Source organism: Notamacropus eugenii, chromosome 2 (assembly GCF_028372415.1).
Source record: "Notamacropus eugenii isolate mMacEug1 chromosome 2, mMacEug1.pri_v2, whole genome shotgun sequence".
Classification (NCBI taxonomy): Eukaryota; Metazoa; Chordata; class Mammalia; order Diprotodontia; family Macropodidae; genus Notamacropus; species Notamacropus eugenii.
The window spans coordinates 532,087,208-532,105,410 of NC_092873.1; the positions used below are offsets into that span (position 1 = coordinate 532,087,208).

General features: G+C 38.4%; 1 protein-coding gene and 1 pseudogene across 1 annotated transcript in view; both read right to left on the bottom strand.

Annotated features, from left to right (window-relative positions):
- The window catches only part of NEGR1 (neuronal growth regulator 1), a 1,077,808-nt gene that overhangs the window by 141,362 nt on the left and 918,243 nt on the right, over positions 1 to 18,203 (bottom strand). The window lies entirely within an intron of this gene.
- On the bottom strand, positions 2,663 to 2,802 carry LOC140530690 (U6atac minor spliceosomal RNA; annotated as a pseudogene).

Below are 18,203 nucleotides of genomic sequence, written 5' to 3' on the forward strand. Positions count from 1 at the left end.
GGGGAAAACAACACATAAAGATCTGAGAATGCTGCATATAAGGAAAACAAGCCACAGGAATGAAATGGAACAGAGGTTAATCCATTATTTTAATTGGCATCCGAGTTGTTGATGATTGTTGGACTGTTGGAAATACTCTTTGAGGCATCATGGAAAATGAGAGATGAACTTAAAAGACCAGAGACTAACAGATGCCCTGATTTGTCCCCAGATGAGAAGGATTCGGGAAACTAGAGCCTAGAGAGTCTAATATTGACTCCAGGAAAAGGAAAATCTAGAGCAGATTTTAAAGTGAATTGTCTGTGATCCATTCATAAAAACAATAGGGAGTACCAGAAAATCAAGGGGGCGTGTCTAAGAAGAAATCTTGATAGATATTCTCGTTTCCATTTCTGAAAAGCTTACTAAACTTGTAGTTTAGGAAAATGCTATAAACATAATGCATATTTCTAGATTTCGTTGGATAGTTGACAGTTTCTCATGAGGAATTGTAGGCCTCAAATGGTAGAGAATTCCCCATGTCTAAATATTTCAAAGTGGAGACTCGTGGGCTACTTGTTGACTATGTTGTGAGAGGGATTATTATTTTAGCTCTATGTTGTATTAGATATCTTCCAAGACCACAATAAGTTTTGAGATTCTATGATTCAGTGACTTCTCAGAGAACATCAGCACCATGGATAGCTCCATGAGCTGCATCAAAAATTGGGGGAGGGAGAACAGAGCTATTGGCATATGAACAGCACTACTTGATGTGTGTGTGTGTGTGTGTCTGTGTGTGTGTGTGTGTGTGTGTGTGTGTGTGTGTGTTAGTAGCAGGCCATCAGGAGGTTTGGGAGGAAGAAGCATGCTAGTTTTAGGCTGGCTATTATAGTGGAGGCTTTTCATTCATATCACAATGTTATGTACACATTGTGCTCCATTTTGGCAAGGATTTTAACAGGTCAGAGTGTTTCCGGAGGGGGATCACAAGACCACAGATATAAGCTATGGAAGGGACCTCAAAAGCCAACTAATCTAACTCTCTCATTTTGTTGATGATGAAACTGAGGCCCACGGATGTTAAGTGATAACCAGAACGATGAGCTAAGTAAAAGCACATGAGAAACAACTGAGGATGAAAAACCTAAAGAAGACTTTGTGAAGTCATGAGCATGTTCTGGGTAATTGGGAATAAAATGCTCTGTCATCCTTAAATTTCTCAAATTTGTTCTTATCATTTGACATTCCAGGCAGAGTATATCAGTTTAGTATTAGGGATAATTTTCTGACCCCTGGATCTGTCTGAAATTGAGCTTGACTAGCTTGTAAGGAATGAATATATTCTCAGGAGAGGTCCTCCAGCAGAGGTATGATGCAGTATCAAACATGCAGTATCAAACAGGCATGCTATCAGTCACACAGGGGGTGCTGACAAGGCTGGATAACCTGATACTGTCTGTGATTCAGTACTGTTATTTCCATTAAAAAATAAACATGAAAAGAGGATGCATAGGATCAGAGGATGTTTTCTCTGGAAGGAGTCTGGCACTAAAAGTCAGAAACATCTTCATTTGAATCCTGCTTCAATTACTATTTATGTGATTCTGCTGAAGTCACTTAAATTCTACCAGTCTCAGTTTCCTAACATGCAGAAATGGATAACAACTTCTTATACCATCCATGGTAGTTGTGAAAATCAAATGTATAGAAAGCCTTTTTCAAACCTTAAAGTGCCTACATATCAAAGAATTCAACAGAATTCCCCGTCTGCTTAGGTAGGATGAGAGGGGAACAACTTGGATGATAGTAAGATGGTTAGAAGGAAAAAATTAAATAAACAACAATCCCCACCATAATATTCCACTGGAAATTCCTCTCACTCCCTTATCTATCTAGCTGAGCTGGAAGGACTGGTAGATATATATTTGAAGTACCCCAAAGGACACATAGATGTTTCACATAAGGTTTCTCAAGTCTCTTATGCTTTTGTATTTATCTAGGGTGAAGGGAAAGAGATCAGTGGTTGGTAATCAGTCAATCGCTCTTGGCATGTTCCAAACTTTCAGGCAGAATTACCTCTGCCTAGTTGGTGAGCTACTTTCTTAGGCCAGTTGGGCCCTGCTGCTATGGCTGTGGTCTCCCTGTGCTCTGTCCAGGGTGCTCAAGGTGGACAATAATTTTTCTACTATTTTCATAGAAGTTGAAGAGGGAGAATGAACCTAGAATCATAGATCTGGAACATAGAGGACATCAGAGGTCACCCATTCCACTACCCTAATATTAGAGATGAGGAAGCAGTTTCAGAGAGGTTAAATACCTTGCCCAACACTCGTAGTTAGAATCCAGGAATCAAAACCATGTCTTATGAATCCAAATTCAGTTTTCTTTTCAAGACACAAGTTTAGAGTAATAATGACACTGTACATTTACTGAGTGCCTTAATAATTTAAGTGTACTTTGCACATATTATCCCATTTATTCCCTACAACCCAGTGAAGTAAGTACTATTATTTCCCCCATATCCTTCCTGATGAAGAAATTGAGGCTGAAATCAGGCAATTTGCCAAGGTTTATAGAGCTAGCAAGTGTGGGAGGGAAGGCTCAAGCTCATGTTTTTCTAACTTCTATTGTCAAACATTTCCCCACTCCATTCCTTACATGCTTATGACTTAATCAGACAACAAGTATTTGTTCTGTGACTTGGTTAGATGCCACAGAATAAGTGGCAATGCCTGGATGGAATATGGATTATAAAAGCCACTAGTACCCTCTTTCATCCTTAGCAAGGGGAATGCTAGCCCATTTGGTCCCATTCGACAATGAAAGAACAACAACACAGTGTATTAAACAACTACTGTGCGCTAGGCACTATTATTAGCACTGGAGATCTAAGAAAGGTGAAAAGAAATGATCCCTGACCTAAAGAAGCATATTCTAGCCAAATGCATGTAAATATCTAAGTGTTCAGACAATATATACAGAACAGATGAAAGGGAACCTGAAAAAGGAAAGCATAAGAGGCTGCTGGAGATAGGGAACAGCCTTTGGCTGGGCCTTGAATGGAGTCTTGGAAGAATCAAGAGAAAAGGAAGCAGAAGGGAGGACTTTCCTCATTTCAGGTGTGAGGGGACTTCCATTCCAGATGCATGGAGATGAGAGATGCAGTGCTGTGCTCTACAATTGCAAGGGTGAACGCTGAGTTTTCACTCACTGGAGACAGTTAGGCAAAAGACAGAGGACTACTTGTAGAGAAGGTTGGAGGAGAGAGCTCTCAGCTACAGGTTAGATTAGTTAGCTACAAATAAATGTTTCCAACCCTGAGACCATCTTATTCTGAGAAACTGTGGCCTTGTGAACCTTGCTTGAGCCCCCTGGAAAGGAAAACCAATGGACAAAGGATACCTCCACTTAAGCCAGTGGGTGAAAATGTCTTTTTAAAACTGTTGCCTGAATTATGGCAGAGAGCTGCCACCTAGTGTCTGCTTTCTCATAGTTGAATATGAGCCTAATTTCCAGAGTGAATCAGTACGTTTGTTACCACTCCAGAGCTAGAAGGTTCCTTAGAGATCATCTGGCTTAATTTTCTCATTTTAAACATAACACTTGGCAATTTTATGTGACTTTGCTTAGGTCACAGGGCAGGTGAAGAGTGTAGCTGGTGGAATGGGGGTCATTAGTACATTCCATCAGTTTGCTCAGATCATGTCAGCCAAATGGAATAGGCTAGGGAGCTATTTCCAAGGGAATCTTTGAAATTATGTGGCTCTTTCTGCTTGGCCTAAAGCTTGGTGGTAAGCAACATTTTTCCATTGACTCTAGAGCTTGAATGATCTCTCTCTTGAAAAGGGGCCAAGTCAGGAAGATGTGCCTTATCCACATTCATGTTTGAGGGAACACAGGAACTCCTTCCCTGGCACTTTCTAGAGAGACAACCATGCAGACCCCTTTTTTCTACACCCAAGGCCACATGGTCCCTTAATAATGGACATGGGACCATTGCTCTTTTTTTGTCATTTGAGGTACATGGAACATAGTCTCTGACCCGGGCCAAGAGCCATAGGGATCAATGATTCTGGGAATCTAAGGTATTGAAGGCAGCCCAGCATCAGTACCCTTAGGAACAAGGGTCTAGGAGTTAGTCCAGTAGAAGCCAGAAATGATACGAGCTCTGGATGTAAAGTTGATGGGACCAATGCTATGTAGGAACTGAGCTACACTATGAACCTAATTTCAACATTACCAGAGACCAAGGGGACTTATGCCCCTGAGGTGATGGAGGGAATTTTTATATTTTATTCTGGCTATGTATTTGAAGCAAATTTTCTCTTGTAAAAGATATTAGATGTTAAGTGGTTAAATTAGTGTTAAGTGGTTAGGTATTGCTAGTCACTAGGCCCCTGAAGTGGGGAGAACACAACTAATGGAGGCTTGAACCAATTTCAGAGAAAGGAAATACCTGCAAATTCCTTGAGGTTGCCTGGAACCCTTTGGAAGAAACTCAACCAGTCTTTCCCTAAGGGTAGGGCCAGAACTATCACACTGGGATTTGAACTCGAGTCTTCACCCATTAGATTGAGTGATCTTCCCACTGTACAATGTGGCCTCCTGTTAGATTTTGAAGAAGCATGATAAGATGATGGTGGGCCCAAAAATGTTCTTGTCCTGCCATAATGATAGGAAACGGCCAACTTCAAGATTGGGCACATGAGATCACAGGTCTAGAGGTGAAAGGGTAGTGAGGGACCATCTCTGGCAACTTCATTTTGTACACAAAGAAATTGAGGCCCAGGGAGCTTGAGTGTCTTACTTATGTTTCTTGAATTATAATATCTACCCACTTGTTTGTTTTAACTTCACCTATACTTGCAATTTTACCTCTGCAGTGATTCAAATTACTATTTTCTAGGTATATCAATATATGAATGTGTGAGTGTTCTGATTTTTGTCTTTGTGATGAAGTCCCAGCATAGAAACTCCTTCCTCTGAAGCACATTGCAACCTGTGTATGTGCTAATAGATGAGCATTAGGAAATTGCTTGAGGTTCATAATTTGCTCAAGATGATACAGATAACAAGTGATAGAGGGAGGATTTGAATCCAAGACCACCTGATTTCAATCTCAAGTATCCATTCACTAGGGTACACAAATTCTATAGAAATATTAATATTATTTTTTACAAAAAAAAATTAAAATTCTGTTCTGATATTGGATTTAAAGATGCCAAATTCACTCACTGAAATGCTTCAAGATCAGGGTAAAGTTTTCCTTTACTCAACAAAAGAAATTCCGTGAACAACCTGGGTGGCATATTTAATATTGTTGCCCAGGAACAACTGAATATACACTCCTGGAAGGTAGTTTTTTAAACTCTAGTTTCTTTCCTCTCCAATATATCTTTCAACAGCTGCCAACAAACCCAGTCTTTCCAATCTCAACAACCTTCAATGACTCCCTATTGAACACAGAATAACATACAAATCCCTTAGTCTGACATATAATACTTTCCACAAATTGGCTACCATCAACCTTGCCAGTATTGTTTGAGTAGAATGCATGCATTCTCTGTACAATCAAATGAGCCTTTGAACTATTCCCTAAATTATCCCAGCAACCCCTACCTTGGCACATTCATTCAATTCTTTTGGTTTATATATTAAAAAACAAAGCAAGGCAGAAAAAAACCACATTCTTTTCTCACAAACATAAGTTTGAATCTCTTTCTTAGAGATGTAACTAAGGTGTCACCTCTACTAAAGCATCCCCCAGTCTTCTTGTTATTTTTATACTATACTGTATATGCTAAATTTACCATTCCATTATAAGCCTCTTTGGTGCCAAGATGCCACCATTTTTGGATCAACATTAACTAGTCTGGCACTTTGCATATGATGGGCCCTTAATATCTGTTTGTTGAATTCAACCTGAAAGTCAAGGGTCCCCTTGCCCAGGGCAGACCACGTGTGTAGGCAAGATAGATGGTTACTTATTGTTATCATTTAAGAAGGACTTGGAAGGCTCCCCTACCCCAAAATATGTGCTACAGAATTTCTGGCTGAAATTCCACGTTCTGAACTGAAACTAATTTGAATCATGAAATTCCACCTTCTGAACTGAAACTAACTTAAAACATTCCTAACTAAGGTAACTTTAAAGACAAACAAACACTTCGCCTCCAGCTATTTGAATTCTCTTATAGAATTCTTTGTCTACAAACAAGGGGGAACCATCTAGCACATACATTATTGAAAGCTTAATCACTTACTAGACTGAAAGTCATTACTTTAAGCATTTCAGGCTTTACTCAGATCTCTGGCTCTTTCCTGTATAGATCCCTGATCTAATTGACCTGGGGGTTGTGTCAATTAGAATTTGTCTATTACATTAGGATCTTTTATTCTACTCTATCCATCGTAATTATCAAATAATTTCTACAGCTTAGCTCATTATACCTTCCCCCACTCCAGTAGGATACCTAACTAAAAAATAGTTTGTTAGATTTTTTTTCTTATCCTTATTACAATAAACTAATTTTCTATAAAATTCAGTGTAAGTAGAAAAATACTGTTGAAATATCCAAATTTATTGATAAGAATCTCAACATGCCCGTTAGCTTCTTGGAAAAAACAGAAGGACAAGGCAATGCATCAGAAGCAGAATGGGTAAAGAGAACGTCCTTGGGATTTAGAGTCAGAGACCCTGAGTTACTGTCATGTCTCTGACTCTTACCATTTATGGGACTCTGGAAAAGGTGCTTTTCTTGCTGTATCCTCCTCTACAAAAGGAGAGGGTTGGAGTATATGGGCTTTAAGTTCTTTTAAACTTAAATCTATTATCCTTTTATCCTCCTAGGCCAGTAAAATTGCAGGAAAGGAAAGAAATTATTCCATCTTTGGAAAGAAACAGATTTGTCATAACAAGGTGTCAAGACAAAACTGAGTGCTACCCAACCTTCCCTCCTCCTCCATCCTCTTGGTAACGAGGCAGAAGTGATTGGGAGAGGAAAAAACATGTTCTTCCTAGAGTTCATTTTTTAAAATAAATGATTTATTTTAAACTTAACATTGACGATCAATACAACTAATTAAACTTGCTTCATGACTATTTGCATTTAAATGGACGAATCCTTCCTTCCAATACAGCTCCTTGCTCCATTGGATATAAGCACATTGTGAGGACTCTCTTCCAGGCTGTCATGTGTGAAGTGGCACCAGGGGCAGGACTCACCTTAATGCCTCTTCAGACTCATTTCCACATAAAAAGAATGGCCTGAAGTAAGATCTGTTCAGCAGCACATCCTGGATATCATGGCTTCTGTCTTATATGCTGATTAATTCTGGAGAGCATGTAGCCTATATCTTCACAGTCATTAGAAAAAGACTTCCTCACTTTTTTAAAGGATGGAATCCTTTCCTTCTCATCTATTATCCTTCTCACCCTCCTCCAGAAATCAGCAGCTTCAGATGCCCTGCCTTGGCCAGTGGGCTCTTTCCCCTTGTACTATCTTTGAAATACAGTCTTCACTTAACTGTGCCTCTTTGAATTGGTGACTTCCTTCAGTGGTCTGCTCTCCTTTCACTTCCTTTATGAGATCTGCATTTTTCCTCTTATTATTAATGCACCCCTAACACTTTTGTATTGACTCATCTATTTGTATATTTTCCCTTGAAAAGTGATTTCATGAAGTTTCATTACATCAGAGATTATTTATTTTTGTCTCATCTCCAATGAATAGCAAAGTGCCTGGCTCATAGTAGGTACTTTACAAATGCTTGAAATGTTGAATGTGCTAAAGAAAATAAGGTCCAGGGGTCTTTTGATTTCAAATAATAGATGTCAGTTTCTCATTCTCAGCCAAATTTTTTAACACCCAAAATGCATTTAATATAGAACTAAAATAAGAAGGCAGCTTTCAAGGTGGATAGAAATTGAATATCATCTGTGAAGTCTTGCCTGGCTAATTAATTGCTTCACAGTCCAATCTATTAAAACACATATTCTCATTTTATCCCCAGTCCTTAATCTTTTAAATGTACCCTTTTGTCTCTGTGCTGTGCAAATAATTCATATGTTTGCTTAATGAATATTTATCTGTATGTCTCTAGTGTGCCATATATGGATCAGTGGTTATCTACCATAGTCTGATCTGAGATATCTGGTGGAAAAAGAAAAGGCCCCCTTTAGGTCACCTCTTACTAGGGTCTATCTTAACAGACTCCTGTGCTGTGTCCCTGCCTCAAGTCTTCCTCTCTACAGAGCTTCCGGCTCAATATTCCTGAAGAACGAGACCAACCAGGTCAATATCTGTTCTACCAAGTCCCAGCTGTTCTTAATTGGCTCTTGGATCAAATAATATACAAATCTGTTTACTATTTAAAGATCTTCACAAGCCAACTTCAGCCCACCTTTCCAGGCCCTTTCCACATTCCTTCCTTTCATGGCCCTATCAGCACAGCCAGACTGACCTTCTTAATACTTCTGCCAAAGGACACTTCATTTCTTGCCCCCAGTGCTGTGCACCGACTGTCCTCTACGAGGGGAATGTCCTCCACTCCCTTCTCACCTCTATTGCTTATTCAGTTTTCTCCAAGTTCACCTCTCTTGTTACTTTATGCAATCAGTTGATAAGTATTTGTTAGATGCCTCCAATGTGCCAGGTACAATGAATGAGATGATCCCTACTCACAAAGAGCTCATATTATAACACAGCAGACAACAGGCACCTGTGGGCACATGCAGAACAAACATAAGAGAATAAATACAAATAAAGGCAAAATCACTAAGTAAAAGAAAGCTAGGGAGGGAAGATACTAAGTGTAGTGAAATCAAGAAAGGCTTTGTGAAAAAGATGTTGGTCTATGTTGGGAAGAAAAAGTGGGTTTCTCCGAAATGAAGGTGAGGAAAGAGTGTATCCCAGCCATGGACAACAGGGTGTCATGTTTGAGAATAGAGAGAAGGCCAGCTTGACTGTTTTTCAGGATGCAGGAGGTGGAGTAATTTACAATGAGGCTAGAATGATAGCTTGGCAGAAGATTGCAAAAGGCTCTACAGGGTAAACAGAGAAGTTTTTATTTAATTCTAGGGATGATACTAAGAAACTGGAGGTTTTGAGTGAAGGTTGAACATGGTTAGATCTGCACTTCAGAAAAATCCTTTTGATAGCAGTATGGAGGAAGGACTCAAATAGGGAAAGGCTTGGGGCAAGGAGACTAATTGGATGGACATCACAATAAAATAAGAAAGAGGTGAGGAGGTCCTGAACTAAGCTGGTAGTTGTCTGATTAGAGAGAAGAGTCAGATGTGAGATGTACTGTGGAGTTAGAAATGTCAAGATTTTACAACTGATTAAATATGTCAGATGAGCAGGAATGAGCAGTCAAGGAAAACCCCAAGGTTAAAAATCTAAGAAATAAGAAGGATGGGGATGTTCTCTACACAAAGCACAGATGTTTGGAAGAGATAGGCTTTTTTTTGGGGGGGGGGGAGATAACAAGTTTTCTTTTTGACATGTTGAGTTTGAGATGCCTATAGGTCATCCAATTCTAAATTTCTAAAAGTCTTCCATAATATAGGATTGAAACTCAGAGAAGAGATTTATGATTCTATGAGTCATCTGAATAAAGATCATAATTAAATCCATGAAAGCCAGTAATATCACAAAGAGCAAGTTTAGAGAGAATAGTAGGAGCCTTGGGGAAAACTCATAGTTAGGGAGTATGATATGGATAATGAACCAGTACATGAGTTTCAGGAGAGGTCAGACAAGTAGGAGAATGGGGAAAGACTCTTGTCACAAAAACTCAAGGATGAGAAAGTGTGAATGAGAAGAAGGTGGATGACTGTGTCCAATGCATCTGAAAAGTTAAAAAAAAAGACCATCATGTTTGGTAATTAATATCCCATTGGTAACTTCAGAGAGTGAAATTTTAGTTGAATGATAAAGTTGGAAGGCAAACCACAAGGGGTTGGAGAGGAAACTGAGCAAGTAGAGTTAATCTTAGAGCATGACTGAGCAAGGGAGAAAAGCTCTAGGAGGATAGCTTGAGGTGATGGCAGGGCTTGGTAAAGGTGTTTTCAAGTCCTGTTATCACCTTTCAAGAATTAGGGAGATAGTCATGTTTAAAGGCAATGGAAGGAATGAATACAGACTAAAGATTCAAGAGACTGAGCCGATAATAGAGGTGTCAGTGTGATAAGATGTATGAGCTGACCTAGGCCAGAAGGACCATCTCCTTTTCAGAGATATTGAATGATGATGTCAAGGGGTTTTGAAATGAAGAGAAGCCAATAAAAATGAGCTCCCATCAAATGGCCCCAGTTTCCGCAGTACCGCAAGAGGCAAGGTTCTCAACTGAGACTGAGAAGGAAACATAGTGTGAGAAGCCTAGGGAGAGAAGAAGAGGTTTGGAAAAGCTTTAGTGGGTTGTGAGGTACTGGAAAAATAAACTGATTTCCCTGTTGTGGTGAATGCACAGCATGACTGTGTGACTTCAGTTCCACTCGACTGTCTGAAGACTTTATTCATCACTCTCCAGTTACTAACACCTCTTCTCCCGCCATAATGACATAGTATTTCCTTTGTAAATGTACTCAATAAATGCATATTGATAAAATTATTTAAATGGAACATTTCACTCAACTGCCTATTGCTCTACATAACACTAAAATCATTTTTACTCTTATAAGACACTACATTTACTGATTTGGGGACAGAGCAGATGTAGCTCCTGTACAATGTTAATATAAGCAATGATCTCCCCTGTAAAAAGGGCAAAAACACAAACAGAAGCTTTTTGTTACCACTGTGTGTGACAACATTGGAAGAATGCTTGACCCCATCACCCATATTTCATTCTGTCAGTCTGATTTCCCTACCCTGGATGTGGAGAGAAGCAGCCACGGGTGACTGAAGACATAAGTAGGTGTGTGGGTGGGGGACTCCCACTAGCCTGTGGGAGAAGAGAGTACATCAACTTGTGGAGTCATTTTGATATTGGGGACATAGATCCATTAGGTAGTTGTGAGGAGCAAAGTGTTCCTGGCTTGTGGAATGTTTCTCTGAGGCCCCATCCCAGCATTACTTTAACATAAATGAGAAATCCAGAGTGGGGTACCTAGTTTGGCACTTCATGTTAACAGCAGGAAACAGAAAAGACAGATGTTGTTACTAAATTAAAAGAGCTCTGAACTCATAGCCATGAGATTGACATTTGATGGAGCCACCTCTTACTGATGGACCAAAAGAGGTTGGATCCTATTCGCTCCCCACCCCGCACTAATTTCCACCATTTACAGAAAGGGGATCACTGCATGGTAAGAAGAAACCATGAGAGAAAGGTCTGGTAGGCAGAAATTATTCCACCCCTTTATAGGGTCTTAGAATAAACACCTGGGAAAGTGATGAATGATAATCATGGTCCTCTGGAGGAACCATGTCAGGTAATATCAATGAAGAATGACCACAAAAGCCTCAGAAGGAGAACATACCAAGGAGTCACACCAGCTGGGAGACTGACTGACCCTAGAATGAACTCTGGGGAGATTAATTTATAGGCACATGCCATTATTTTCCATTAGATCCTGATTTCACTTGAAAGCTAAAGAAGTGGACTCATGCTTTGTGAAGGGCAAATCATGTGCTTGATATGTCATAGCTGAAAAAATCTAGGTGCCAAAGAACAAAGTTCACACATTATCGTGATATGAACATTGTTTCAGGAAAGTGAGAAACCCATTAAGGTGTAAGTGGAGTCTTCATACCATGTACAATTCCTTACTACAAACATCAACTCATTTCCATGGGACTAAAGACTGGGGCTTTTGTCTTTCTCTATCTTTACGTGCCCAGTACGTCATCATGTAGAACAAATGGACATGTAATAGACATTGGTGGTAGTGATGATGATGATTTTGCCAATGAAGGGGATTTTAATGGGCAGTGCATAGTTGTAATCCCTTATCAGAATCCTCCAGCTTTCTGGTGACTATCTCAATCAAGTCTCATTGCTTCGCTGTGCTCCTGAGGGAGGTGTATAGATATATTCTGAACTATTATAATGAGTCTACTAAAATCAATAAGTAAAACATGAATTTTGAGGCAGAGAAGAAGTTCTGTTGACAAATCATGGACTGAATAAATACTGGGAAGCAGAGCAGAGAGAATTCTTTTTTTAATTTTAATAAAGAACTTTATGTCTTAAATTGCACCGTAGTTTTTCGCTATGCTTGTATCTAGAAAATTAATCAACTAATTATGGATAATTATAATTAATATCTGAATTCATTATATGTGAGCATATTAATTAGAATTCTGAAATATATTCTGAACTTTCAAAACAGTTACAATCTCACAATCAGAGAATAATGCAAGCCTGATTGTTTGAAGCTGTTTTTAACCAAAAACCTCAAACCTTAAAATGAATTTCAAATTAACGCGATAAGAATGCTGTTTGTTTTGCAGGATCTCATATCTCAGCTCACAGATAAATGTTTACGATCGTAAACTTCCTATGACGTGGGATCAAGCCTGCAGTAAGAGATTAAACTGTTGTGATTTTACCTTAAGATTTTTCAGAGACAGAAAGTCAGTTTAGTTTGCCAGGTTAAACAAAACCCAAGCACCTTCCACTTTATGAAAGCCCAAAGGGTAAAAATAGACGTTACAAAATGGAGCCATTTGGCAGGGTTTATTAATTTGATAACAGGAGTCAGACCATATTTCCTTTAAATGACCTCTATCTAGTATATTTCAAGAGGGCTCACTCTGGAGGTGCTGACTGCTGCGTCACTGATGTCCATTTGCCAGATACATGGTAAGAGGAATTCTTCCTCAACTAAATGCTGGACTAATTAAGGTCCATTTCACCAACATTCCAATTTATGTTCAACTCTTTAGGAAAGCACTCATTGCTTAAATTGAGGTACAATTGTAAAATGTCTGGATAATTCTCACCTTAAAATTATCCTTCAACTTTTGGTATGACCTTGGCACATGCTACTTATTCTCTTTCTTTTTTTCCCCTCTTTCTTGAGTTCTACAATAGAGACATTAGTTCCGTGAAGACCTAAAGTAATTTAAAAGTCCTGGAAATCTAAAAGGCATCATAAAGCCTCAAGAACTGTAATCATTAATATCATTCTCCAATTCATCAACTCCATCTCTATGACCTTCAAAAATTTCTAATTCCTGAAATAAAAGTCAACAATACAAAAGACTGCCTCCAGTTGTCTAAAAACACACAAAGGGAGGAATCACTTACTCTGAACAGCAAGGGCATGCATTACAAAATGGAATTATTTTTAAGTTACAATTGTCATGGACCAATGAATGATGGGTTTTACGGTTAAGAAGATAAATGAGAAGTGGGTTTTTTTATGAAAGTACTGGTACTTTAAGTCTGTTTATGTAGTCAACAGATGAATCTGTGTTTCAAAGTACAGTTTACCTGCCACCTTCTACATAAGACTTTTCCTAATCCCTGCAATTGCCTACCTCTTTCACCTCCACTAAGTTGTATGTATTCATTAATATGCCTCACGCATTGCAATGTTCATGTTATCTTGGTATTTAGAACATAAGCTCCTTGAGGGTAGGTACTGTTTCCTATTTGGTTTCTGTATCCCACATGCCTAGCACTATACCTGCCATGTAATAGTCATTCAATAAATTTCTGTAAATTGAGTAACTAATCTGTTTTTTTAGAAATTACTATTACTTTGTATATGCTTTCCACTTCTCTGCTTTCATGTTTATTCCTTCCATTAAACGTCGTCCCTTGAAGACTTGGCACTCTTTTCGTTTCTTTTTCTGGCTTTGTATCCCTAACCCCCATAGAACAGCTTGCACATAGCACGTGCTAAATAAATTGGTGCTGAATAAAATCAACTTCTTTATGTGCTAGTTTCTTTTAAGATTATGCAGCACAAATGAGCGCTGTCCTGTCCTATTGTTACGTAATTGTTTTTGGATTGTGCGATAGATTTAGGAGGAGTGAAAGGACCAGGTTAAGAACTGGTAAACCCAGTAGAGGCAATCTAACCCAGTGACCTTATTTTAAGAAGAAGAAACTGACGAGTGGAGAGGGATCTACCCAATGTCACCAGGTAACAAGTGGCAATATTGGGATCCAAACCAGGGCTGGGATTTGAACCAATATACTATGTCTCCCAGACCCGTTTCTTTTCTCCAGCAACAGGCTGCTCCCTTAAATTGTGAGGTGCATCAATGAATTTGATGGAACAAAAACATCACTTTTGTGGGGATCATCTTAATATAACATCATATGTGAAATTCTGTAGTTTGACAAGCTGCGGGAAAGCTAATGGCTTCTATTCGGGACTACTGGCCTGTTTTTTTCATAACTTATAACTCTGTCCTAAATTATTGGATATTCTTTTCTAATGCTGGACCAATATTAACACTAAAATCAACTGAAGTTTGCAGCGTAATAAAAGACATCACCTTTTATCTTGCTGAGGGGAAGAAAATAAGATTTAGCCAGAATCGTTGACATGATTGAAGTCATTTTCAAATATGGCGGTCATTACTGGGAAGATTGGAGAAGAGAAATAGCAATAGCAATGATTTAAATTTTCAAATGTCCTGTACGCTTCATTCAGATTGAAAAATGCCTCTTACTCTTCAAACTCTGAGACTCTGGAGCTGATCAAAGCAGAGTTTTCTTTTAATCTCACTACTTGCTATATTGCATAGGCCTTTTCTTGAATAATGATGTTAATAATTCAATTTTCCTTCCTGCCAATTGAAACAGATCCTGACTTGTCAGGAATGTATAAAAAATCTAAGTTATGGACTCAGTGTACTCATTTCTTCAGAATTTATGGCCATAAATTATCTGAATAAAATTCCACCTGTCTCTCCTCTGTGTTTCCTATCTTTCTATGAAGGTACCCACTTTATCTCTGCCGTAACTCTCCAGCCACAATGTTAGACTCTATGAGATACATCTGGAACTATTTTATAATCTCTTTCTCTGCTCACATAGAGGAAGAAAGTGAACTGATTATTATAATCTTTCAAAGAGCCTAGATAATCTATCCATTGGTGGTAGTACTATAGAAAATACCTCCCCCCCGCAAAAAAAGACCCATCATTTCAAATGACTGAAATCTTAACACGCAAGAATACCCAAGAAGTCATTTAATAGATGGGGTATCTAGGTCATACAATAGATAGACTGCCAGACTTGGAGTCAAGAAGACTCATCTCCCTAAGTTCGAATCTGGTCTCAGACACTTACTAGCTACATGACCCTGGGTAAGTCACTTAACCCCATCTGCCTTAATTTCCTCATCTGTACAATAAGCTGGAGAAGAAAATGGCAAACCCTCCACTATCTTTGCCAAGAAAACTCCAAATAGTGTCATGAAGAGTTGTACATGAGTGAAAAAATGACTGAGCAACTGCAACAATAAATTATTTAGTAGAGGATCCTTCCTCTAAACAGATTGTCTGAACTTTGCTTTACTTCTGTGTAGGATGCTTCCTTAGTGTAGACTAAAAGACCGATGGCAATGGTGAATTGTTCATTTAAAACACTTGAACTCCATTGGAAGGACCTCTACATAATGAAAAAGCCCATTGTTGGAAATCTACTAAAAAGAAACCTTCTTGCCCTTCAGTTTCAGGTAACTTTGCTGCCATGTAGAGAACAGATTCCCACTATGACAGGTGCCAATTCCTTTTCCTTTTTACAACATTTTGGATTTATAGTGAATATAAATTCATTTGAATCTTTTCCTTACAAGACTTAAGTCAAACACATATACTTCCAAATCATACTTTAAAAAGAAAAAAAACATTTAGGCCATGGCTTAAGATGACTTTTAAACAAATTATTTAATCTCTATATTACAAGAAGGAGTTCAGTATGTTGTAAGTATGTATTTGCTTTATTTTCAATAGCAAAACTGGGGTCAAGAAGTTCTCTGATTTGTCAAAGCCTTCTTCAGAGTAATCAGAGATAACAGGCCTTAATGAATGATGGGTCTTAATGATTAAGAATCACACTCTAGTGCTCAAGAGTTCTAGTTTCATTGATTTCCCATTTGACCTTGAATGTCATCTTCAAAATGGATGCTCCCAGTTCTCTCTTCATATTGCTCTAGGATAGTCTAAAGTCAATTGTTCTGGAAATGATTCAGAATTCTTGGTCATGTCTATATGATCTCAAAAAATAATGTAAAACTGGGTGATTCAAGTGACACAGTTATCTTAAAAACATATTTCTGAATGATTCTAGTTAATGCAGTTTCTATCTCAATTCTAAATTCTCCAGTTCTAGGCTGATTTCAAATGAACACCCTTCATAAACTTGATTTCCAGAGAAACTTCCCTCTTTGTTTCTTGTATACAACATTCAATCTCTGAACACCTTGTGTCTGAACAATCTGTACCCCTACCTGCCATGTTCTTCCTCCTCCCTTCTACTTTTTAGATTCCCCAACTGACTTTTAGGCTCAGCTGCACAATGCTTTTCCTAATAATCTCTCTTATTTTTGTTCTCCCCCTTTCCCCATTGAAATGGCTTTGAATTTATTTCACATAGAATTTTTATTGATTTATCTGTACATATATTGAGTTCCTCTTCTTCTTTCTCCCCTTGAAATATAAACTCCTTGATGGAGAAAATTTTGATTTTTTTATTTTTTGCCTTTTTATTCCTGATACCTACCACATTATAGCAATATCTAATAGATAACTTTTTGAATTAAATTGAATTGAATTCACCAATCCTAGCTTACAGTAAAATTTTGTATAATCACTAGGAATGGGTGATCCACCCAGAAAGTTTTGCCCACTCTTCTTTTCTAGTGAATACCATTTGCAAACTCTTGGCTCAGCAGTTACTAGAAATCCTTACAAACTTTTGACTAAGCTAAATAGCTTCAGCATTTTTTCATTTTATTTTTTGGCTTCAAATAGCCAAGAGCCCAATTGAACTGCCAAATCCTAGCACAACAAGATCAGAGATGTTTCTAGTATCAACAGCTTTTATCTTGGTTTTATTTATATCACATGAGGACAAGAAAAAAAAAAACATTCACAGTTTTTTAAAAAAGACCCTTTAAATGTTGTTACAGCAATAGCCTATCTTTCCAGAATGAGTATTTGAGGTTGAATTAGAAAGCATCTGAAAATAAAGCAGAACAACTGAAATAAGTACTTCGACTTGACAGCTTCGAGAGAGCCAATATCCGCCATGATAATACACCAAGAGTGGAAGTATAGGTTTTCCCCCAGCTATTGTTCTTTTTAGAAACACTAAATGCTTTCCTGTTTCATAATGATTTTACAATAATGTAACATCAGGTCAAAGTAAATAGTTTTTTGATAGCAGCACAGAAAACCAGTGAAATCTCTATAGCTTGGTTTGCAAGGATATTGCAAAAGCTAATCACCTTGTTTGGGTTGCCTGACATGGTGTGGATTTACTGTAGAGCTTCTACAGAGTAGAGTGGAAGATGTTAGTCTCAGATCATCAACCCTCCCAGCAGATCATATTAGAACAAACACACAAGGACAGGGAACTGTCCTTGGTACTCCTGGTACTCCAGAATATGGCCCCTCTGTGGCACTCTGTCTATTGCTATGACAATGGGGACAACCTGTTAAATGAAGAGAAGTACCCAGACATACTTTGTGAATGTATGTGGATACTGACCTGGACTTGTGACAGGGCTAGAGGTAGGAGGCTCAATAACTTCTACAAAAAGGGAAAAGGAAAGAAAGACAAAAAAGAAAGAACATTTTGGATATTAATCACATGTAAGAGACAAACACCCATGAGACAATCAACAATCATGCAACATGGATAAGAAGGGTCTTTTATTTTGAAAAATGCCAGAGATGGCCACAGACTGACGACATGAAACATTCATCAAGGGCAAAATTGGAGATTCTTAAAACCCTGACCTTGAGAGGCAGTAGGGCATAAGGAATAGAGGGCTGGATTGGGAGACCCAGAAGACATCTGACACTTACTTGGGATGGGATCTAGGGGAATCACTTAAGGTATCTCATATTTTAGAGGAGTCTAAGGGTACCTCACAGGCTTGTTGAAAGGGTCAAATGAACAGATGAGCACATAACACCTTACAAACTTTAGAGCACTCTATAAATATCACTTTGTGCGGCATCACTAAAAATGAGCCGAAGTCTCTCTATGCCAGGTGTTGTGACAAAACTTGACTGGGGCTAAGA